Consider the following 24,754-nt stretch of genomic DNA (forward strand, 5'->3'; position numbering starts at 1 on the left):
AGGGCCTATTTCTAGATTTGGGCCTGGATCTGTAATATTCCCTGAAGTTACTGAGGGGCCAACGGCTACGGCTACAGGGTTATTTGGTTGCATGCCAAGATGTAATCTAGTTGACTGAGTGGGAGCTAATACGTCTACTGTTCCCCCTGGTGGATTTTCCATAGATTGCTTTTCATCGATTTTCGCTAATACCAAATTCGGTATTTCCCCCACATTGTCATTAGTAGTTTTTAAGAGGATCTCCAATTTACTAACTTTATCAGTAAGGTGGTCAATTTTAGACAGCAGCGGTTTAATTATCCGATTTAGTTTAGTGTCCAACATACCCATGAGCTTCTTTATAATGGCGTCGTCCCAACCTATACTGCCATTTTCTTCTCCCACTTTTCCTACTATGACACTCTTACTAGGGGGGGTTGCTGGTCTTTTCCTACTAGACCGCAGCCCTTCTCTTTTGGGGGGAATCTTAGTGTCCCCTCTGGTTGCTCTTGGCGCAGGGACAGGTGCCGGTGGAGACATACAATCCTCGACTAACCCTAGATCATGTTGGGAGACATCTGTATCATCCCCCACTGTTATGTCTACATTAGTGTCTAGATTTGAAACCGTGGAAACATTTAACAGTAGTCTATCAGTATTTTGCTGGGTAGATAATTCTATAACATTTGTTGTGTCCGAATCCATCAAATTCATGCCTAAGTTCTCCCTTTGGGAAGATGTTGGTGAGGTGCTAAGTCCCAAGGAAGACCTCCGCTCGTTATTTATTTTTGCCACCACCTGCACTAAATAGTTGTCCATGGTGTTGGCGGGAGCAATGGGGGTCTTTTGTTTAGACATATACAAAGCTGGTGACAACCAGATGATATATATATGAAGCTAATGCCCCTTACCAATGTCGATGTGTTCGCACTTTACCCAGGGACAGTCAGTATTGGAGCCACGGATATCTAATTAACTCACAGTGCGATATTTTGCAGGAATTCTGGTCCAGTCCAGTCGTGGCCAGTCTTGGACTGACTTAGACTGTCCGCCCTTTGTCCGGGCTTAGTCCGGGCGTCCCGCTCGCGTCCCGCGACGCGGAGAGTGCCGTCAATTTGTAGCGCCTCCGGGCGCGGTGACCCCGGTGATGGCTTCCGGGTCGCAGGGCAGGCTGGGAGGTGTAGTCTCCCTCCGCGCTGGGCCGCGAGATGGACTACAGCGGCGGCGGGAGGGAGACCAATGCACAGCCAGGGAATTGAGACTGCAGGCGGAACAGCGATGCCAGGTAGGATTCTCCTCTTTGAATTAGACTAATAGATACCCACTTCCTGGCTCATATGTACACTGTGAACCCAGGAAACCAGGATAAATCACAGCTTCCCTGCTTACATTGTAGATGCAGATCTTAGGCCGATATTTTATTTCACCACCTCTCTTTTTTTTATCACACATGAAAGCGCTTTTGAGTATTCGAATTCAGAATACCAGCTGTTCAAAACTGTCACTTTTAATCAGTGCTTCTCGTGCAGTGCTGTAATGCCCCTATTTATGTCAAAGCCCCCACATGTAAAAGCAATATATCTTTTCAAACTTTAAAGATTCTTTATCATATTTTACATGGTTTGTTGCATGAATTACATATTGTAAGGGCTCGGCTCGTGCACGGGCTCTAAGATCCAGACCCGTGGCTCGGCTCGTGCACGGCTCTAAGATCTGTGCAGACCTTTGGCGCGGCTCTGGCTCGGCTCGTGCATAGCTCTAAGATCCAGACCCTTGGCTCTGCTCTGGCTCAGCTCGTGCGCGGGCTCTAAGATCCAGACCCTTGGCTCGGCTCTGGCTCGGCTAGTGCACGGCTCTAAGATCCGTGCCAACCCTTGGCTGGGCTCTTGCTCAGCTAGTGCACGGCTCTAAGATCCGTGCAGACCCTTGGCTCGGCTCTGGCTCAGCTCGTGCATGGCTCTAAGATCCGCGCCAGACCCTTGGCTGGGCTCTGGCTCAGCTCGTGCACGGCTCTAAGATCTGTGCAGACCCTTGGCTGGGCTCTGGCTCGGCTCGTGCACGGCTCTAAGATCCGTGCAGACCCTTGGCTCAGCTCTGGCTCAGCTCATGCACGGCTCTATGATCCACGCCGGACCCTTGGCTCGGCTCTGGCTCAGCTCGTGCATGGGCTCTAAGATCCATGCAGACCCATGGCTCGGCTCTGGCTCGGCTCATGCACGACTCTAAGATCCAGACCCTTGGCTGGGCTTTGCTTGTGTACGGCTCTAAGATCCGTGCAGACCCTTGGCTGGGCTCTGGCTCGGCTCGTGCACGGCTCTAAGATCTGTGCAGACCCTTGGCTAGGCTCTGGCTCGGCTCGTGCACGGCTCTAAGATTCGTGCAGACCTGTGGCTTGGCTCGGCTCATGCACGGGCTCTAAGATCCAGACCCTTGGCCCGGCTCTGGCTCAGGTCATGCACGGCTCTAAGATCCGTGAAGACCCTTGGCTCAGCTCTTGCGGCTCGTGCACGGCTCTAAGATCCATGCAGACCCTTGGCTAGGCTCTGGCTCAGCTCGTGCACAGCTCTAAGATCTGTGCAGACCCTTGGCTGGGCTCTGGTTCAGCTCGTGCACAGCTCTAAGATCTGTGCAGACCCTTGGCTGGGCTCTGGCTCAGCTCATGCAAGGCTCTAAGATCCATGCAGACCCTTGGCTCGGTTCTGGCTCAGCTCGTGCACGGCTCTAAGATCCGTGAAGACCCTTGGCTCAGCTCTTGCGGCTCGTGCACGGCTCTAAGATCCATCCAGACCCTTGGCTCGGCTCTGGCTCGGCTCGTGCACGGCTCTAAGATCCGTGCAGACCCTTGGCTGGGCTCTGGCTTGGCTCGTGCACGGCTCTAAGATCCGTGCAGACCCTTGGCTCAGCTCTGGCGGCTCGTGCACGGCTCTAAGATCCGCGCCAGACCCTTGGCTCGGCACGTGCACGGCTCTAAGATCTGTGCAGACCCGTGGCTAGGCTCTGGCTCGGCTCGTGTACAGCTCTAAGATCCGTGCAGACCCGTGGCTCGGCTCTGGCTCGGCACAGTCACATAGTGTGCCTTTCGAGATATTGTCACCTATATATGAAATGCAATATTTTACGTTATATGATATGAAGTAGCGGACACGTAAAATCATTTAAGTAAGAGGAATTATTGCTTGACATGTGACAATAACAAGTAATTAGCACTGAATGTTACTTTTTCTGATCGGAAGATAGACAGTCTATTTAAGTATGTGGTATCACAAAAGTAATCTGAGACTAAATCCTACTTTACGACTTTCGGTATTCACAAAGTGCATTTAGGAGGGTAAGCAGCCATGACAACGCGGGCTTTAACCCGCGCTGCCATTACGACGCTGTCATTACAACGCAAGTCGTTACAACGACTTGCGCTGGAGGGCGCTGTTGGTAAAGGAATAGTTTAATTTTCTATTCCAATACCTTCTCTACTGTAACGTGGGCTGGAGTTGGAATAGAAATTTAAACTATTCCACAATCCAGCGCCTACAGCGCAAGTCGTTGTAACGACTTGCGTTGTAATGGATGCATCGTAATGGCAGCACGGGGTAAAGCCTGCGTTGTCATGACATACATCCATTTAGGAGTAGTAAAGTTAGGAATCCTAATATTACTACTCCTAAACTGAGACAAAATCCTAACTTCACAACTTTCGGCATTCACAAAAGGCATTTAACAGTAGTAAAGTTAGGATTCCAAATTTTACTACTCCTAAACTGAGACAAAATCCTAACTTTATGACTTTTGGTATTCACAAAAGGCATTTAGGAGTAGTAAAGTTGGATTCCTAAGTGGCGCAAAAGCAGCTGATGTCATCACGATGTCCTGCAGAGTCTAGTTACCCACATCCCTGCAACAGAGCCTGACCTTGTTGTGAGAAGTTGGCCTGGCATATGATGTCCACTATTCTAGTGGGCACCTTGTGCCAGTTCAAACGACCCTTATTGATGGTGGGTGTAAAGTCAACCTAATAGAATGCTATCCTAGTGGAAGCTGTGGAGAGCAGCCTTCAGGCTAAGTCTTGAAGGAATGTAAAGCAGCTTGTTTTACCAGTCTATAATCTCATGAATGACCAAATGAAAGGAGAACCACACCAGGTATATATATAAAATATATGTATTTATTCTAAACACACCCCTCTAGTCTCTTTATGAGGCTAGAGGCAAAAGTACATTCAGTAAACTCAATAACACACAGTAAATTAGCACAATATACGTTGAGCCCTAGGGGCGTACCAAACCATATATTAAGATATGATATTATATGCTATAAGAACTACGACTTGCATAGAGACAAGGCCTAGAGCTTGTAAAACCGCTGGGGCCACCAGGAACCACCCAAGGTAGTGATACAGGGGACTCACGGGGACGCGTGCAGTGTCTAAACACAGCCGTGAATCACCACTAACTTCTATAGGGAAAGTCGCGGTTGGAATTTTAAAGTTAAAGGACACTTGGATTTGGAGCAAACCCCTTTAGAACTAGGAGGTTCTAGAGCCAACGACCACAGGAGCACCGGAGTACTCTAGTTACCTCACCCAGGGAAGCCGGGTGCATAGGTGTCTTTTCGTGTCGGGTTTCGTCGTTGTTTTCAATGGTGATTTGCTGAAAAGTGCTGCTGGCGCCCAAGAGAAAAGTGTCCGGTGTGATCCAAGCTGGGATCGACGATCAGAAGAACCTGACAGTAGAGGCGACAGAGTCTGGGTCACTTGCCAGTTACCAGGAAGACGATAGGCGGATGCCCACCGATGTCGGGTGCTTGCAGGTGTAGAAGGTGGAGCTTGATTCTTCAGCCATAAGGACCAAGAGGTGACGACGATGACGAGGTTCTGAAATCGAGTTGTCCCACAAAGGATGTCGAGTGCTGCGGTGTCAGTTTCTGGATTGGACCCAACAAGCCTTAAGTGTGGCTGGGTATGCTCAGACGTGAGTCCCTTGCTCTTTTTGCCACTGGATTCAAGCAAGCCTTGCTGAAGACGGCTGTAATGCCAGAAACCGGTCCTCGGAAGCTTGAGTCCGGTCCAAGGAATGCATGGCTTGGCAGTTCGGGCTGGACTGTTCCCATGAGACACAGGGTCAGACTGATTTGCATGTAGCCATGTCTGAACCTGGGTGGCAGAGTGGGCTAAAGAACGGTGATGGATCAAACCCAGATCTTTTGACTGGGTGTGAGTGTTTGATTGATTCAGATGCTCCGTCCATCACCACTTCCTTTTGTACCGCTTTTGGCCGCCATAAGTGTGGCAGGGTATGCTCAGACGTGAGTCCCTTGCTCACTTTACCACTGGATTAAAGCAAGCCTTGCTGAAGACGGCTGTAATGCCAGAAACCGGTCCTCGGAAGCTTGAGTCCGGTCCAAGGAATGCATGGCTTGGCAGTTCGGGCTGGACTGTTACCATGAGGCACAGGTTCAGACTGATTTGCATATGGCTATGTCTGAACTGGGGTGGCATAGTTGGCTCAAGAACGGTGATGGATTCAACCCAGATCTTTTGACTGGGTGTGAGTGTTTGATTGGTTCAGATGCTCCGTCCATCATCCCCTTTTGTACCGCTTTGTTCACCATAAGTTGGCAGGGTATGCTCAGACGTGAGTCCCTTGCTCACTTTGCCACTGGATTCAAGCAAGCCGGGCTGAAGACGGCTGGAATGCCAGAAACCGGTCCTCGGAAGCTTGTTTCCGGTCCAGGGAAGGCATGGCTTGGCCGTTCGGGCTGGACTGTTCCCATGAGGCACAAGGTCAGACTGATTTGCATATAGCCATGTCTGAACTGGGGTGGCAGAGTGGGCTAAAGAACAGTGATGGATCAAACCCAGATCTTTTGACTGGGTGTGAGTGTTTGATTGGTTCAGATGCTCAGTCCATCACCACCCCCTTTTGTGCCGCTTTGGCCGCCATAAGTGTGGCAGGGTATGCTCAGACGTGAGTCCCTTGCTCACTTTGCCACTGGATTCAAGCAAGCCGGGCTGAAGATGGCTGGAATGCCAGAAACCGGTCCTCGGAAGCTTGTTTCCGGTCCAGGGAAGGCATGGATTGGCAGTTCGGGCTGGACTGTTCCCATGAGGCACAGGGTCAGACTGATTTGCATATAGCCATGTCTGAACTGGGGTGGCAGAGTGGGCTAAAGAACGGTGATGGATCAAACCCAGATCTTTTGACTGGGTGTGAGTGTTTGATTGGTTCAGATGCTCCGTCCATCACCTCCCCCTTTTGTGCCGCTTTGGCCGCCATAAGTGTGGCAGGGTATGCTCTGACGTGAGTCCCTTGCTCACTTTGCCACTGGATTCAAGCAAGCCGGGCTGAAGACGGCTGTAATGCCAGAAACCGGTCCTCGGAAGCTTGTTTCCGGTCCAGGGAAGGCATGGCTTGGCAGTTCGGGCTGGACTGTTCCCATGAGGCACAGGGTCAGACTGATTTGCATATAGCCATGTCTGAACTGGGGTGGCAGAGTGGGCTAAAGAACGGTGATGGATCAAACCCAGATCTTTTCACTGGGTGTGAGTGTTTGATTGGTTCAGATGTTCCGTCCATCACCACCCCCTTTTGTACCAACAAGCCTTGGCAACAGCAACTCATGCAGAAATTGGCTTTGGTGCAGACCAGCAAGGTCTGAGGGACCCACAACTTGGTAGGGAGTCAGGGCACGCCTGGAGCAACCAGGAAAACCCAAGGAAATGTAAAGTTACCTTCGAGGGGCCCCACCAGTCGATGGACCAGGGATCACAAAGGGGCCTCATGTGGAAATGCAAGAAGCGGGCTCACGGAACACTTGTGAAATGTAGGCCCACAATCTTCGGTGCAGATGGTGCTCATGGCTTGGGCTACAAGTAGCCCAATGCACAACTTCTGGAAAGCTTGGGAAGTCAATACACTAGCAAATGTGCTTGTGTCCAGGCGTTCTGGTTCCATGTCACTCGTGAGGGCTGCGGGTCTCAGCTTTGCTGGGGACTCGGGTCAGCCTTCGAGAAGTCTGGAAATCCTCTTCCTGGGCTGCAATTACTTCGGAGTCCGGCAGGAGCTTCTGTCCTCTAATCGTTAGTAGAGAGTCGAAGTTCCAGGACTCAGTTTCAGTGTTTCATCCAGGTGTAATCTAAAGTCCTGTTGCCAGGGGCCCCATACATATAATAAGAAAACGGGTTGGACATACTCTGGGGACCCACCTTTGGGAGGATATGGAAAGAGGGGTGGCTACACCCATTTCCTTTGTCCAGTTTCGCACCAGAGCAGGGGCTAAGTGCCCTTGCAACCGGTTTGAACTGGACTATGCACAGGGACACAAAACGTGCCCCCAGTGCATACATAAAAGCACTCTCAGAGTGCACCCACCCAGCCCCAATACACTAAAGCCTGTCTGGGAGGTGGTTACACCTCCCTGTGACAGAAAACCTATTGTCCAGGCCTCCCCTGTTGGAGTATCAGTCAGCAGCAGGAGTCCAGACACATGTCTGTGGCTGCAGCATCCATTTTGTGATGCCAGGGCACTTTTAAACTATTACCGGTCAGACCAGTGTGTACATGTCTCTCCCTCTAGAATGGTGGAATTCTACCCCCGCCGCCAAGACTGGTGAGGGGGGTAGGATTCCAAAGTGTTTGACACCAAACACAACATGTTTCCATGCAGCCATTCCAAAGTTAGCATTTACCGCGAGGATATAATGCACTTAAGATTATATGGTCTGGCTGCATCACAGAACAGCCTCAGAGAATAGGCTCCAAAAGCTTCCGAGGGGTCCTGCTCATGCATGGGCACCCTCACAAACATAACCAAACACTCTGCCTTCAGGATTGTTAAGGCCTGCCATAGGAGTGACTGATACATTTATATGTGTCAGTGATTAAACGTATATATAGGTATACTATATCTTAATAAGGGGTGCATGCACCACCTTACCCATGCAGCAGTAGCAGACCTGTGGTGCCATTTTGGAAGGCTTACCAGGAGTGGCAAAATACATGTTGCAGCCCCTGGTAGACATCTGGAGTACCTATGCCCTTGGTACCTAAGGTACAATATACTAGGGACTCAAAAGGGTACCTAAGTAACCAAACTGGAGTGTACCTAACGTACATGCAATCATTTTTAGAGGGGAAAGCAGATAGGCCGCGACCTGGATAGCAGGGCCCCAGCCAGACTAAGTCAAAAACCATCAAAATACAACGAAAAAGCCCTAAAAACGTACCTTTTCTGCTGATCATCCTTCTCTCTAAATAAACATCTTAGGCAGCATGTAGTCTCCCAGGAGCGCCGGGACACCCCGTTGAGGTAGCTGTGCGCGATACCAAAATACACCAAATACCTGACCTTGTGAGGCAGGAGCAGTACCAAATGCAAAAAGAACAATTGATGGACAGAATGCAGAACAATGTCATACATTCACCCCAGTACAGAGATCTGGGCCTAAATATTTACAATCCTCATTTTTTGCTCACCATGACATTCCAGTTTGGACCCAGCCATATGCAAATCAGTCTTGACCCTGCGCCCAATGGAAACAGTCCAGCCCAAACTGCCAGGCCAGGTCCTCCCTGGACTGGAAACAAGCATCCTAGGACCGGTTTCTGGCTTTCAGCCCTCATGGGACAGGATAGCTTGACTCCAGTGGTGTGGAGAGCACGGGACTCAGGTCTGAGCATACCCGTCCCACTCGGGGTGACAAATGCAAAAACAACAGTTGATGGACAGAATGCAGAACAATGTCATACATTCACCCCAGTACAGAGATCTGGGCCTAAATCCATCGCTTTTTGCTCACCATGCCATTCCAGTTTGAACCCATCACCATGATGTCCTGCACAGTCTAGGTACGCACTTCCCTGCAACAGAGCTTGACCTCTTGATGCAGGAGCAGCTGACGCTACCCCGATGTCCTGCAGATCAGTGTTACCAGACGGTAAACAACCATTACTTTGCATCTTTTACTTCGCATGCCTTTACTTCGCAGGAGAAGAGTGGACCACGGGCTGAGAGAGGTAAGTGGGGCAGTGTAATTAGGGTAGTGTAGTAGTGTATGTGTAGTGTAGGGTGTAGAGTTTTAGGGTTTAGGGTAGTCTTGTAGTGTATGTGTAGTGTAGGGTGTAGTGTTTTAGGGTTTAAGGTAGTGTTGTAGTGTAGGGGTAGTGTTTTAGGGTTTAGGGTAGTCTTGTAGTTTATGTGTAGTGTAGGGGGTAGTGTTTTAGGGTTTAGGGTAGTGTTGTAGTGTATGTGTAGTGTAGGGTAGTGTTTTAGGGTTTAGGTTAGTGTTGTAGTGTATGTGTAGTGTAGGGGGTAGCGTTTTAGGGTTTAGGGTAGTGTTGTTGTATTTTAGGGGTTAGTGTAAGTTGTAGTGTATGTGTAGTGTAGGGGGTAGTGTTTTAGGGTAGTGTTGTAGTGTATGTGTAGAGTAGGGTAGTGTTTTAGGGTTTAGGGTAGTGTTGTATTGTATGTGTAGTGTAGGGGGTAGTGTTTTAGGGTTTAGGGTTGTGTTGTAGTGTATGTGTAGTGTAGGGTGGCGTTTTAGGGTTTAGGGTAGTGTTGTAGTGTAAGGTAGTGCTGTAGTGTTTTGGGAAGTGTAGGGGGCATGGAGGGTAGTGTTGCTGTGTAGGGAAAAAAATTAAAAAAAAGAATCTTTATGCGTAGTAAAATCCTGCAAAGTAAAGTACTGCTAAGTAATGCCTTTTTAATGCTTTTTAATGATTTTGCGAAGTAAAGGTATGCGTATTAAAAAACTGCTAAGTAAAGGCATTTGCGAAGTAAAAACTTCGTAGTAAAGGCATGCTAAGTAAAATCATGCTAAGTAACATCATACATTCTTACCAGACTGGCCGAGTTCCCATACAAATGGCTGCCATTACAACACATTATAAGGTAAGTAATGGAGAATATTAAGTTTTAGGGTGAGCTTGGATTTTGGGGTAGACTGGAAGAGTAATTTTTACCCCTCCACTATCCAGCACTTTCCCTACTGTTGCACTCACTGGAGTTGTAATAGTAATATTTACCCCTGCGATATCCAGCTTTTTTCCCTACTGTTGCACTCACTGGAGTGGAAATAGTGGTAGGAAATAAAAGAAATACATTTATGTTTTTAATAGTTTGTTTGTGAATATATATATATTTTTAATAAATATTGTTTATAACTGTTTTTATTATTTTTTTAATATCATAGTTGTAGGTTTTTTAATGATATGAAATTAACATTATAATATGTCTTATTTTTATATGTTTGATATATTTAAGGATATATATATATTTTCAACTGTAGAAATGCCATTAGTAATTTTAGTTTTTCTGCTATCCAATACTTTCCCTACTGTTGCACTTGGACCGGGAATAGTACGTTTTCTCTACTGTTGTATTTATTGTGTTGCAAAATGTACGTTTTATTTTTGTTTTAATAGTTTAATGTTTTAAATAATTATAGCATGTTTTAAAAAAAGAATTTTTTGAGATATTTTTATATTTTATTTTTATATAATTTAAAAGTTTAAAACTTAAATAAAGATAATTGTAATAAAGTATTTTAAAGTAAATATATGTATATGTGTAAATTATTGTTTGTGTGTTTATATTGTTTTAAATTAAGTTTATTTTTTATATTTAGTTAAAATGTATATTAAATGTAATTAATTTTGTTAAATATAATATTAATATTTTATATTTTTAATATATGTTCTATTTTATTCATATTTTAAAATGGATTTTTTATGCTATATTTTTAACTTCAATATTTTGGAATCAATATTTTTGTACTTCCCTGTTTAAGTATAGGGAGTCAATATTTTTACTATCTATATTTTTACTTTGATATTCTTAACATCTATAATTTTACTATTGATATTCTATCAGTGAACCCTGCTTAACCAATCTGTGTGATCCTAGGCAATTTTTTTTATTGATTCTGAGATAGTGTCATGTGTGTCCCATTCCTACATCTTCACACCACTCCGAGGCTAGATGAAGGAGAAATATGAACTTATTGTTGCTTAGACACGAGTCCATTCAGAGCAGCAGATTACAGCTTTTGCTTTTCTATCTTCCTGCTCTATTTTAATAGTTTACAAAGACAAGCAGAGAGAATATGTTTATTTTTTGCACTCCTTAGATAGAGAAAAGCTAGAATCGCTTTCTGCATGTTTCCACTTTCTACACTTTTCAAGCTAATGCAGTTTTTTTAATTGGTTTGCATTGAAGTGTTTCTAATATCTGCTTGGATCACATATCCAGGAGGTTTTTATCATGTATAATTTTGCAGCACTAGAGGTTTTATCTTCATTCTTCATGTTTTTAAATATGCTTGCTCTATCATATAAAAAAAAGAACTACGCAACAAGGTTTTAAGTGGTTTGTTCAAAAGGTGATGGTGTGTCCAGGTATTATATGGGATAAAGTGACCCCTGGCGTGCATGTTCAACCTTGTTCCTTTACATGATTTAAAGCACAATTAATACACATACAGAAATTAATAAACTACCTAGTAATTCTCAGAATAAGCATGAAATGTCTCGTGTTTAACTCTTGAGACTCAGCTGATCAAGCTACGCCCACTCCTGTGAATCAGCTGAAGGATCACACTGTGGAAAATTTTGTAAGGTTGGTGTGTCTGGAGTCTTGATATGCAGATCCCTACCACACAGAATGACCTCTTGACCTCTTCACGCTGGAGCAGCTGACATCACCACAATGTCCTGCAAAGTTTAGGTATGCACATCCCTGCAACAGAGCCTAAATTGTTGAAGCAGGAGCAGCTGACGCAGACACGACCAGGGGTGGGAGGAGCTCACAGAGTTGCACTATCCGGATTTCTGAAGAGTTGCAAAAAAACTCAGCAAAATTCCACGGAGTTCTGCTCCGCCCTACTTACCACATGTAGGGATCAAGGAATAGCGCAGCACAACTTGGGGAGGAGGAGAACAATAGCTCACAGCTCCTGTAGGATGCAACAATACACAGCGTGGGGGGAGCCAAAGGATAAGCAACGTACAGCTTGGGTGAGAGGAATGGCTTCACACAGCTCAAGTAAAGGGGCAGGATAGAGCAGCAGTGCTCGGGTGAGAGACCACGGAGTGGTAGCACCCAGCTCAGGTAAAGGGGCAGGATAGAGCAGCAGTGCTCAGGTGAGAGACCACGGAGTGGTAGCGCCCAGCTCAGGTAAAGGGGCAGGATAGAGCAGCAGTGCTCAGGTGAGAGACCACGGAGTGGTAGCGCCCAGCTCAGGTAAAGGGGCAGAATAGAGCAGCAGTGCTCAGGTGAGAGACCACGGAGTGGTAGCGCCCAGCTCAGGTAAAGGGGCAGGATAGAGCAGCAGTGCTCAGGTGAGAGACCACGGAGTGGTAGCACCCAGCTCTGGGACCGAGACAGTAACTTTGGTCGGGATGGGAGGAGCATCACGCAGCCCCATGAGAGGGTCCGCATGATACAGCACAGGTCGAGAGAGGAACAGCAGCATGAGGAGTAAGTAGCGGTCAGGCAGAGTAGAGACCCCTCTCAGGTGAGAGAGGGGTCAGCAGTCCCCGAAATATAATGGAGCCCTCAAATGATGAGAGTGGTGGTCTGTAGCTCATTGGGGAGCTCAGGGTCCTATATACCTTCAGAGACCGAGGTTGTGTAGTTATCACTCCAAGCTGGTTGAGATGCTTTAAGAGTATTTATTGTAGATCAATAGTACAGCAGTAATACAGCCCCATCAGGAGCAGCCAGCATGCCGCTCATCCCATTTCCAAGTGTGCTTTTCAGACACCAACATTCCATGTTACATCATCCTTACAGGGATCCACTGGTGGAGCAGTGGATGACATTAACTGCAATATAGCTGAGACACAACATATCCTTCTTTCTTTCAAACAGAAAAGAGAAAAGTAGAATCAGACATAGAAACTATATGAACGAAATAGAGGGGTGAGTACGATAAGAAACAGGGCAGAGATAGAGAGAAAGAGAACAAGCAAACTGAGGAAACGGATAAACACAATCCATATCCAATCCTCCTTTCTATAAATAAACAAAAGAAGAACAAGAAAAGAATAGAAGGAAAACCACCAATAACTACCACCTGCACACTCACTGGCCAGACAGATGTGCACAGAGGCAGGTCAGAGCATGATGAAACAAGAAGACAGAGAAGAAGAGAAATAGATAATATAACTCATACTTCTCCATAATATAATACACATTTAAGTAAAAGAATTGAAAAGTACTGGGCTACAGTGTTGAGAATGAAAGAGGAAACAAAGTTGAGAGGAAATCGCCCAGTCCAACCTGAGCCAATGCACTATAGTTAATGGACAAGAACCAAACAATACACCCATGTGGGTAACAATATGAACGTGCAGAGGCGACCACAAGAGGGGTCTATACATAGTGCACTGTTATAATAAAAACACAACCCACACTACACTCCTTACATAAGGTAAAAAAAATGTTCACTAAGTGAAGGAGTAAGACCGTGAGATGTACCTCCACTGGAGGTCCATTGATATGCACATGAAAGTGGGAAACGACCCAAAAACACACCTCGCGGAGAGGTCAAGAAATGTGCATGTTTGAGTGGGACAATAGTCCGCGCAACACCTCGTGTAATTGAGGATTGAGAATACGGGACAGCAGCCTCGCAACATGTGAACCTTGAGGTAAAAGTGTGCACTGAAACAAAAGAGACATACCTCTTGGAGAGGTCAATGTTGTCCACTAGAGTAGCTGGAATACAACCCAGAGGAAACACCCCATGAAGAGGTAAAAACATTGTGCACTGTAACAAATGGGCGAAGGACACATAAACAAAACCCTAGACACCCTATGTAGGGTGACAAAACATAAAAAAACAACAACCCTGGTGAGTGTCTGATGAGGACTGAAACCTAGATGTAAAAAAACAAAATGCACTGTAACAAATGGGACAAAACCCCTACAGAAATTGTGCACAATGTGAGGTAAATGCAAAATTAGACTATAGACATGAGATGTGTACTCCAGCAATGCAACTGGAACCCTCACAACACCCTATGTAGGGTAAAGATAAGACATAAGTTTGGCATAAGTCTCTTGAAGTAAATATGGGTGAGAACCCAAAAAAAACACACACTGTGGGGTAACACTGTAAACATAACGTGAAAGAAGACCCTGTGTAAAAGTCTATAGTTGTGCACATGGTGATTGAGAATGTGACCCATCACCCAACCTTGAGTAAGGTTAACCACGCAGCATAATGTGAACAATGCAGAACAAGGAAAGAGGGACTAACACCCAAATTACAGCCCCTGAAACAAAGTATGGAGCGTACGCTCCCATGATAATGAAACTGACCACAACGGAACCCCTCGCAGCAATATTCCAACCTGTCCTGCCAAGCGTCACGCATCAGGTGTGACGCCCACGCATTTCAGTGCGGTGATCCGCATCACCGCACTGAAATTCATTGTCATGCATTTTACCACCTCCCAGGTGTGCCACCCGGGTTCTCTGCTGCTCCGTGCTGCTGGCTGAGCTGAGCCCTAAATAGTTAACCGGCGATCCGCTCTCAGCTCTGTAGTGGCTGAGAGCGCTACAATGTATCTCTGCAGTGCACTGACTCTGCCCAGGCAGCTACCTGCTGTGTTAGTTACCCTGGAAACAATGCGCGGGCAAGCAGCTGTGGCTCCGGCGTGGCGCCCGGCAACAGTCAGTGTCATAACACTCTAGCACTAATTAGGGGGAGAGGGGCTGCCTCCTAGCAGTCGATAGTACTGCTGTCAGTCACCGTGGCACCGGCAGTAGAGTGCTGTCACGTCCGGAGGAGGAAAAAGAAGTAGGCGGCAGACGCGGCGGGGAATCTGTATGAGCAGGAGCATGAGGCAGCACGAGAGACAGACTCGAGTCTCATGGCCGCCCGCCGACGCGAGGGGGAATGCATCGGATTTGCGGCGGGCGGGCGGCTGCGCCCCGCAATACTTCAGCCTCAGTGCCCCCACATTGAGTACTGCGAGCGTCCGCGTCCGGGGGACGAGAGGAGTGTCTACTCGAGTCGCGAGCAGCTGCCTGGATGAAGACAGGCTGCGGCAGAGTGAAGACATCATGGCTGGGCAGTGAGTGCAGTAAGTGACCAGTAGGGTCGTCACTATACTAAGTGAAAGTCCACGCCGCCGGTGTTGCTATAGTTACATGGCACGTGAATCATGAATCATGCTTGCAAAAATATTTGGTACAGGTAGCACTGCCGATTAAGTATAAGTGGTGATCCAGCGCCCCTATAGAAAATATGTCATAGCAACGCTACCCAACTCCACAATACTCACCATTAATCATAAAACACACACAAGGCCCATAAACTGACGGGACATATTTTTGGGCAACTGAATCATGTGACCTAATTAATAAAACCTATTCACAAAATATATACACATTTATATACGACCACAGTATAATAAATTCACCATAATATTTGTAAAACTTTGCATTTAATTAAGTCACTTAGGCAAATGGATCTGCTGATGGTAACAAGACCATGAAATAACAAGACCAGCTTGTCTTTTCAAAATCATATTTATTAACAATTTATTCAAAGAAAGTGCCTTTTATTAGAGGGATAGCAAAGGTCAGACAGTTTCAAGCAAAATCAATTAGCATGTTTAATGAAGAATAAACAGTTTTCCATCACCTAAGCCCTATTTTCCCTGTCTAAAACTCACTTTGCCTAAAGGAAAAAAGTAAACGTCATTTAACCCTATTGATCCTTACGTGCTCCAAAGAGTCCGTCAGCATGTCACGCCTAACAGGATTCGGAAAGCGAGAAGCGCCCTCCCTCCAAAGGGGTCAGTTTTTATACCTTTTCTAACTAGCTAAAGTATCTTTATTTCACATTCTTTCTGTGAATCCAAACTTTCCATTGGCTGAGCCATGTCAGTCCACAGTTAGGTCAGCTCTCCTGACCAACTCCGGGGCCTCATCATAGCCCTTATTGTTGTTAGTTTCACCATCCTTTTTGCTTCCTCAAAAAGATACTTTAGCCAGGGAGAAACTTTAACTTCCTAATCTTGGCAGGCCATGCAGCATCCTGTCCATGGCTATGACTCCAAGAACACATTCGACTCAACCAAAATTACTTTTGCATTAAACGTTGTCTGGTCAGCAAAAATGCTCTTTCGTCTGCGCATGAGTGAAGGCTACACTCTGGTCAAGTTTTCATAAACTGCAGCACTGCCAGCCATTTTCTTAGGACCATTCGTAAAACTAATGTATAAGCAAACACAAGACATCGATTAATGAAAGAAATAGAGTTCGTTCTGTTACCCACCCACCTTTGCTAATTATTAACCCATTAATAAATGTTACCTAGCCAGAGCATTTTAGCAACAAACAGGATTGTGCCACACAAAGACAAAAAGACAAAACATGAGCACCCGCAAATAAGCACATGCCATTGATATAACAGCCGCTTTTAATTCTGACATAACAATAGACAAAATTAGTTTATTATTTTTCACGAACATGCGTTTGCAACATAGAGCACATATATGAGCACATATATTAGACCCTTATGTAGTGTGCATTTTAATCTAGGTTGATTAGTAATTTTCACTCCATTCATGTTAATATAATTATCTTTATTATGAGAGTTTAACTTTGCGAGTCAAAAACAAATTTATTTTAAAATCTCGCTCCATCAACTCCCCCATCTGGTGATTTCAAAATCACCAAACTACACCCAAAAATTTAGCAAAATGTTTATCCCAAAGAAGAGCATGTTTTGATTTTCACTGTGTTAGTATTTCTAAAGTCTTGTCTCAGCTGTTTGTCTGCAACTCTCATATTGAGTTCTACGAAACTCTTCCAGTTCTATTTCTCTCTCCTGCTCCTTTCTAAGCTTATAAATTCTCTTCTTTTCCCTCAGGTATTTCTTTCTCTTGTGTAACATGCAACTGATCTTCAACAACAGTATCACAAAGACTATAACTAATAAAGGTGTCAGTATTTTGCCAAGAATTGAACCACCAATCTTTTGAAACCAGGTTTTGATTGCTTCAAATCTTTTGCTCAAACGTTCTGAAAAATCATCCTCTTCTAAGGGTACAATTTCTGATTGTAACTCAGTGATGTTTTTAATATACATCTCGATACTCTGACTCTTGTCAGGGATATAGGTGCAGCAGTGTTGGACATGCAATATGCCACAAACTCCTCCCTCTTTTGCTAGCAGAATGTCTAAAACAAGACGATTCTGCATTACCATAGACCATATAGCAATGAGCTCAGTATCCACTAATTGAAAGCCACTTGCTGTATCAGTTGACAACCTGTCAACAATTGTGCACAATTTTCTGGGTTTTCCAGCATTCAGGGTTATACCCACTAAAGTTATTACTGCTTCAAAGATGTCTCCCAAAATTTCTGAGAAACTTTCTCTTTTAAATCTATTCAGATGATTGCTGATCTCAAATGAACCTTCTGCATTTCTGTCAACATGGAATATCTTTGGAAAAACTAATCCAACAAAACACGTCCCATACCAGTGATCTGGGAGGTTGTAATAAGCTTTGTCTCCACATACAAAATAAATTCCAGGGAAAATTGGATCCTTGCCACCTTTGAATCCCCAACCCCCCATGATTTGATAAGTGTCCTCACAATGACTTGCACCCACAAAATAATTGTCAAACAATGTATTGTCTCTCCTAATACAACATTTTCCACTAATTGGTTTGTCTATGTGAATTGCAACATTTTCAAATGATTTACCATTAAGTTTTTCATCCTCTAACTGCCAGATTTTGATTTGGTCTGTTTGAGCATCTCATTTCTTTTATAAATTGCTCTTCTTTCTTCAACTAAATTCAGGAAAGATTTTTCTTCAGATCTCAATTTACATGTCAAATTGTTTTTAAAAGCATACTCATAGGTGAGTTCATTTGTCACAATGAAAAATTCCCTCATCTGTTTGGCTTGTTTGTGCTTATTTAGGCTTTTCTCAATTTTCAGGTTAGCAAAAATCTCATCATGGTTCGAATAATAATATTCTAAACGACCAGTCTGATAAAATAAACTAGCTATCACACTGCAGGTTATGCCATAAGTAAGAGGAAGCATGTTGTAGGTAACTCCCTCCAAAACAGAAGCAGGCAATTTCACACAGATATAACAATCTTTAACTTCCATAACCTTTACATACTCAGCCAAAAGCCTTGAAAAAGTATTGCTAGAAAAATCACCAACAGATCTATCTTGGTGAATCTCTTGTTTTGTGATCAATAACTCTGTTAGTTTTGCCTATTGCACTATGTTTATCTTGTTTAACTGAAGCTTTACTCGTCATGTTAGCCTTGTACAACTCTTTGTCAATTCCAAAAGGGAAAATGACAGCTAAAACTAACCAAAGCAGAATTATTAGAACCACACAAATCAAAGACATTTTACAGCATCTCTTAAAATTGGAACATCTTGAATTGGTATTAGTATACGTGTAAGGCATTTTCACTCCGATAACAAAAAGCCTCTCAAAGAAAACAAAAATCAAAAATTTTACATTTCTTAAAATTTCTAATTTCTAACACCCCCCTATTTAAATTATTATTATTTTTTTTTTAAAAGAAAACCCCACCTTCTAACAGCTTTTCTTCGACCTTGCCTCTTACATCAATTTGTTTTTCCAGCTAACACAATTTCTTCGACCTGTGTCACCTAACACAATTTCTTCAGCCTTATGCCAAAAACGAAAACCTCACATTTTAACAAAAGATATTTCAATCGTTGTCACTATTGTCATCTATCTCTTCCTGACTACTACTGTTGACTTCCACCACAGGTGGAATGATGATGTAAGTCCATTCAGGGGACTTGTACTTCTAGTTTGGCTTTAAAACTCTCTTTGCCCTACTACTAATGACTTCTATTTTCTTTCCTGATTCACTTTTCTTTTCTGGTTCACCTTTTTGACTTGATATTTCATTTACTTGCTCCTTTGATCTGTTTACCAATTTGAATTTCAAACATTCATTTTCTCTTGGCCAATTATCAACTTTTCTTGGTAATTTCTTCTTTGGCTCAGACACATTACACTCTGCTCTCCAAACTCTTTTTCTGAATTTTCTTATATCAGATTCTTCATCACTTTCTTCAGATTCTGTATCTGATACTTGAAATTTGAACTTAGGACTTTCTTTACTCGGCATCTTCACTCCGTTAGGAACATTATTCTTATAGCTGGTACTTGGTAATTCGTCTTCTTCTTCTACAATTACCTCCAACTTCCCAGTTTCAGATTTCTTGTTCCTGCTTTCAGAGCTTCTATTCTGCTTTTCAATACTCTCCTGGTTTTGAATCACAACTTGATCAGACTCTTTTTCTGCTTCTTTTTCTAGCACATCTTCATCATTTTCAGAGTCTAGTATTACAATTTCCAAATCTTTTTCATTCGATGCTTCATTCACATGTCGACTTTCCTGTCGATCTTCAGGATCTGGATTTCTCTCAGGTTCTTCTTCAGAATCTGAATCAGTAGTGGTGTCACATTCGTCAGGATTTTCAGGTGGAGGTACACGAATGGTGTGGCTTGCCTGAATCCACCTCTTCAAACCCTTACACTTCACTGCATTTGTTGTGACTAGAATGACTTGCCTTGCTTTCTGCCACCTGGGTACCAGACAGTTTCTTCTTTGGTGAACTTTTTTCCTCACCCAGTCTCCTGGTAACAGATCATGTGCTTGCTCTTTTTCTCTTGTTAACACTTCGATTCCCACCTGATGGAACACAGAAGTCACGACATCAGATAGGTTCCTGCAGTATTCCAAAATGACGCTATCATTTATAGTCATCAGCTTTCCTACTGGTATAAATGCTTGTCTCATGACTCTGCCCATGATAATGTCATGTGGGCTTAGACCTGTCTTTTTATCTGGGGTACTTCTTAGAGACATCAAAACAAGTGGAAGTGCGTCAGTCCACTTCATACCTGTAGCTAGACACACCTTGCCAATTCTATTTTTAATCGTTCCATTCACTTGCTCAACAACACCTGATGCTTCGGGTCTGTATGCACAGTGTAACTTCTGTTCTATGTTTAAAGCTTCACAAACCATTTGTAACAATCTGTTTTCAAAATGTGTTCCACGATCACTTTCCACAGTCACCGGAAAACCGTACCTTGGTAGGATCTCCCTTAAAAGTAATTTTGCAACAGTAACTGAATCATTGTGACGTGTAGGAAATGCTTCAACCCACCTCGAAAACAAACAGATTATCACAAGGACATATCTCAATTTATTATGGGGTGGCATGTCAATGAAATCCATTTGCAACCTGGTGAAATGACCACCCATCCGTCCTATGGTTCCCATGCTCACAACTGTTTTTCTATTTGGGTTCATTTGTTGGCAAACTAAGCACCTTTGGCAAAATGAGTCTGCAATTATTCTGAACTTTGGGTTATACCAAGTCTGTCTGAATAGCCTAATCATGGAATCTCTTCCAATATGTCCTTGACCATGATACATTCTAGCCATATCAGCAATCATGCTATTTGGTAAAACTGGTCTGTCATCTTTGTATACCCAAATCTCATCTTCTTCTCGCTGTCTGCAACCTGCTTTTAACCATGTGTCTTTTTCCTCATCATTTGCCTCATCTTGTAAATCTTTTACTCCCTGCCATGTTTCAACTACAGATGTTAGCATAAGTGAATTCAAGACATGTTCATCATCTTTTTCCCGATTAATTGAACAATTATTTTTCGCACAGTATCTGGCTATCTCATCTGCATAGGCATGTCCTTTTGTAATAAAATCTTCGCCTTTTTTATGAGCTGCACATTTCACGACTGCAATCTTTTCTGGTAACTGAATGCCATCAATCAATTTCTTAATCAATTTTGTATTTCTGATGGGAGTCCCTGCAGAAGTTAAATAACCCCTTTGAGACCAGAGCTGACCATAATCATGGACAACTCCGTATCTGTATTGACTGTCGGTCACTATGGTGATTTTTAACTCTTTTGCTCTTTCACAAGCACGAATCAAAGCAATCAATTCTGCTACTTGAGCTGAACGAATTCTTTAGAGACATGATGCTTCGATCACAGTAGCAACTGTGCATACTGAATATGCTGCTCTCAGAACTCTGCTCAGACTCTGCTGATTCACTAACTGTCACTGTAGCTGTTGCTGTAGATTTAGCTCATTTAATTGTCGCTGTAGCTGTTGCTGCAGATTTACATCATTCTGCATCTGTGGATTTAATGATGCATTTTTTAAATTTCTGGGCGGATTTTTACATTCACGCTTCCAGTGTCCAATTTCGCCGCAACTAAAACAAGGTAGCTTTTGTTTCAGCTCTTCAATATTAACATTACATTTTGGTTTATTGAAATTACCCTTACATTTTCCTTGACCCTGATTCTGATTAACATTAACATTTTTGTTTTCCAAATTTGCAATTTGCTGTTCAGCTACTTTCACTTGTGCCCACATTGCCTTTTCCTTAAGCTTTTTCTGCTTCGCGTCTATCTCATCACGGCAGTATTTTGCTTTTCTGAGTATATCATCAACTGAGAGTGATTGCCATCCGACAATACCATTTCTAATCATATCACCAATTTCAGGTCTCAGGCCATAAACAAATCTGTATATGAAGTGGCTCATGTCCTTTTCACTTAATTTTTCATAGCCACTGTACTGTTTAAAAACCAACAATAGTCTTTCATAGAATGAATGCACTGATTCTTTTGGCTCCTGATTTGTTCTGTCTATTTTAACCCAATCAACTTCTTTCGGGGGAATTTTGTTTTTCAACCAGTAAATTACTTTATCATATAATTCCATGACTTCTGATGATGGGGCACCTGTTGAAGCATCTCAAGCAGGTTCTACCTTTGGCGAACTTACAGCAATTTTACATTCTGTCCAAAGATCTGACGGGACAATAATGTCAAAGAATCCATCAAGATCAATCCACAGAACTTTCGAAACCTTTATGAATCTGTCCTCCAGTCGATACCATTCTACAGGCTTTTCTCTCAGCCGAGGAAAATCATTTGTGAACAACAAGATGTCCTGTCTAGACCAGGGAACATGCACATAACCACCTCCTGCTATTTCTCTCATTGGATACTGATTAGCCACCATGCCTCTTTCTTTCCTTTCTTCCTCTCTTTTCTTTGTCCATTTCACTCTCCATTTGCTTAAATCACCCAATCTTTTTATGTACACAATCAAATCTTTTATATGCAGAATTCTTCCCATTGCATTAAAATTCTCAATGTCTTTTTCAGTAAAATCTAATCTGTAATGTTTTCCCAAATTTTTCTGTTTGCTCAAGTCAATCTCTAATTCTGCAGCTAATTCTTCTAACTGTTCATATTTATTTTTCGTTTTCCATTGTACGCTTTTGCAAATGAATAACAATTCATCATCTTGATAATGCTTCAAATTGTCAGGACCAATTGTGCCAATGATTAATTCCTCTAAATCTGCTTTTAGTCTCGCAACATCAAGCTTTGAAGATGAATCTGTTTTCTCAACACTCTTTTCTGGGGATTCAGTATCCGATTCTGCACCTGCTGGAGTTCTGCATGATGAACTTTGATTAAAAGTTAAATCAGGCATCATTTTCTCTCGATGAATTTCAGTTAAATCTGAATAAAATTTTTCAGCCACTTTCTGAATTTCTGCATTTAATGGAATAGTTAAAGCTGAATGTACCATTTCTCTTGGGCCAAAAACTGGGTGAACTGGACCAATCGTTATTGGAACTGTTACTGCTTCCATACTTTTAGTTAATTGCTCTACTAATTCTTCTTTCAATCGGAAGTATTCTGAAGTATCTGGTATTTCGTTACTTCTTTCTAATCTCAATACATTTCTTTGAATCTCATTTCTGAAAACTGGAGTTTCGGGGAAATTTCTATTTTCACCATATACACTAGAATTAGTTCTTGTTTCTACTCTTTTGGGACATTCTGTATTATTCGGATATAATCTGGGTGATTCCTCATTAAGTGGAGGTGCACTTGAAGTGGTTCCTGTAGAAACCATCGGGGTAGACCATGAACAAGCTGGTTTAAAAGGAGTCTGTTTCTGATTTGTAATATAAATTTCTTCTAAAACTGGGTCTTCTAATTCACTTTCTTCAATATTATTTTTCTTTTGGGTATTCTTTTGACCTGGTATTTCAGTAACCATCACTCTTACTGGGTACAAACCATCACACATGTCTGCCTGTCTCCATCGACCCATTCTGTCCTCATTAGTTTCCCTATGAGTGTTTGATTTTGGACCTCTTGTTACACCTCTCGTTGCTTCTCGTTGAAGTTCAAACATCTCATCCTCCCATTCAACTAAGGCCTCAAATTGTGTAGGTCTAGGCTTCGGCACAAGAGCCATCATTTTTTCTCTCAAATTTTTCAAAACCCTCATATTAAATGAACCATCTTCTGGCCATGCTAACACACCATCATTTTTGGTATAATCCATCCAATTGTCAAGCCAAAGACAAGTGTGATAACCATATTCACCTTTCATATAGGCTGCAGGTGTTTCAATTTTCTTATCAGGTGAAAATATTTTTTTCAATTTCTGAAGTCATGTAAGCTTCTTTTCTTCTTTTCTGTAATAATAACTCATGTTTTTAATCAAATCTGTTTAATTCAAAATGATCGTAAATGTTTCCTGGTTGTTCCGCAAAACCAGCCAATCTGTGCGCGAAACTTACCAACAAGCCAATCAGGTTAAGCTACGTCACTACCTTGCCCAACCAATAGTATTGCTGCTTTCAGTATAAGCCAATCAGCTAACAGCTCGCCAGAGTCACGTGAGCCAATCAGTGCGCTAACTGTGACGTATGTTAGCCAATCACAGCGCGGACCCTGTACACAGCCGCTGCAGCTTCTCGTCTCTCACTCTTAGAGCTCACCCCTCCTTTACAAAATCTTTTCACAGTGCCATTTTAAAAACACTTTTTCAATGAATTTCAATTAATAACAACAGAAAAACAAATCATTTGTCTGTTTCGCTAAAATAAAGTGATAGCTTTTACAATCATTCAAGTATTCTTTTACGTGGAATAGACGACGCTACTCTCACAGAATATTCAATCGTTGATAAAGTAAACTTTACTCTACCCTTCTAACAGGTAATAACAAACTCGTTCCCTCTGAATGCACATAAAGTAACAATTCAAAGTTTTGACTCGAACGGAATTACAAAATCATTTACGGGCTTTCAAACGGAAAGTTTCCCTAACCATACAGACATGAAATCCTGGCAGGACTTTAACCAACCATAGAAATCCACATTCATCAGTAAAATAAATGATGTTACCGTACCCTTCACTCAGGTTTGGATACATTCTACTGCTCTTTTCGCAGTGAGTTTTAAAACAGGCTCCTAGTCCCTATACTCGAAAGCTACGATTTCATAGACAATCCTCACTATACATTCTACCTAGCATACCTAAAATATCCCTAATCTTGTGCTGTACGTCCACAACACTAGTGATATATGACAATACCACTATTTTGAAACAGAACAAATGCACTGTGCAACTTCACTTGCACACCACTCATATGCCGGCACAACTAGGAATTTTCACACTGCTGGAAAAAACCTTCCGACAACATATAACAACTTTAACAAACTTAACATGTTTTAGTCATGGATCCTATGTAATTACCATGTAACATGTCAGTTACCATAGCAACCATCCTCTGCTACCAGAGAATTGATCCAGCTCCCCTATAGAAAATATGTCATAGCAACGCTACCCAACTCCACAATACTCACCATTAATCATAAAACACACA

General features: G+C 43.1%; 1 pseudogene; it reads right to left on the reverse strand.

Moving 5' to 3' along the window:
- Positions 1-21,011: 21,011 nt before the first annotated feature.
- Positions 21,012-23,576, reverse strand: LOC147737182 (uncharacterized; annotated as a pseudogene).
- Positions 23,577-24,754: the final 1,178 nt, after the last annotated feature.

The sequence above is a fragment of the Lissotriton vulgaris genome, chromosome 1_1 (genome assembly GCF_964263255.1).
Source record: "Lissotriton vulgaris chromosome 1_1, aLisVul1.2, whole genome shotgun sequence".
NCBI lineage: Eukaryota > Metazoa > Chordata > Amphibia > Caudata > Salamandridae > Lissotriton > Lissotriton vulgaris.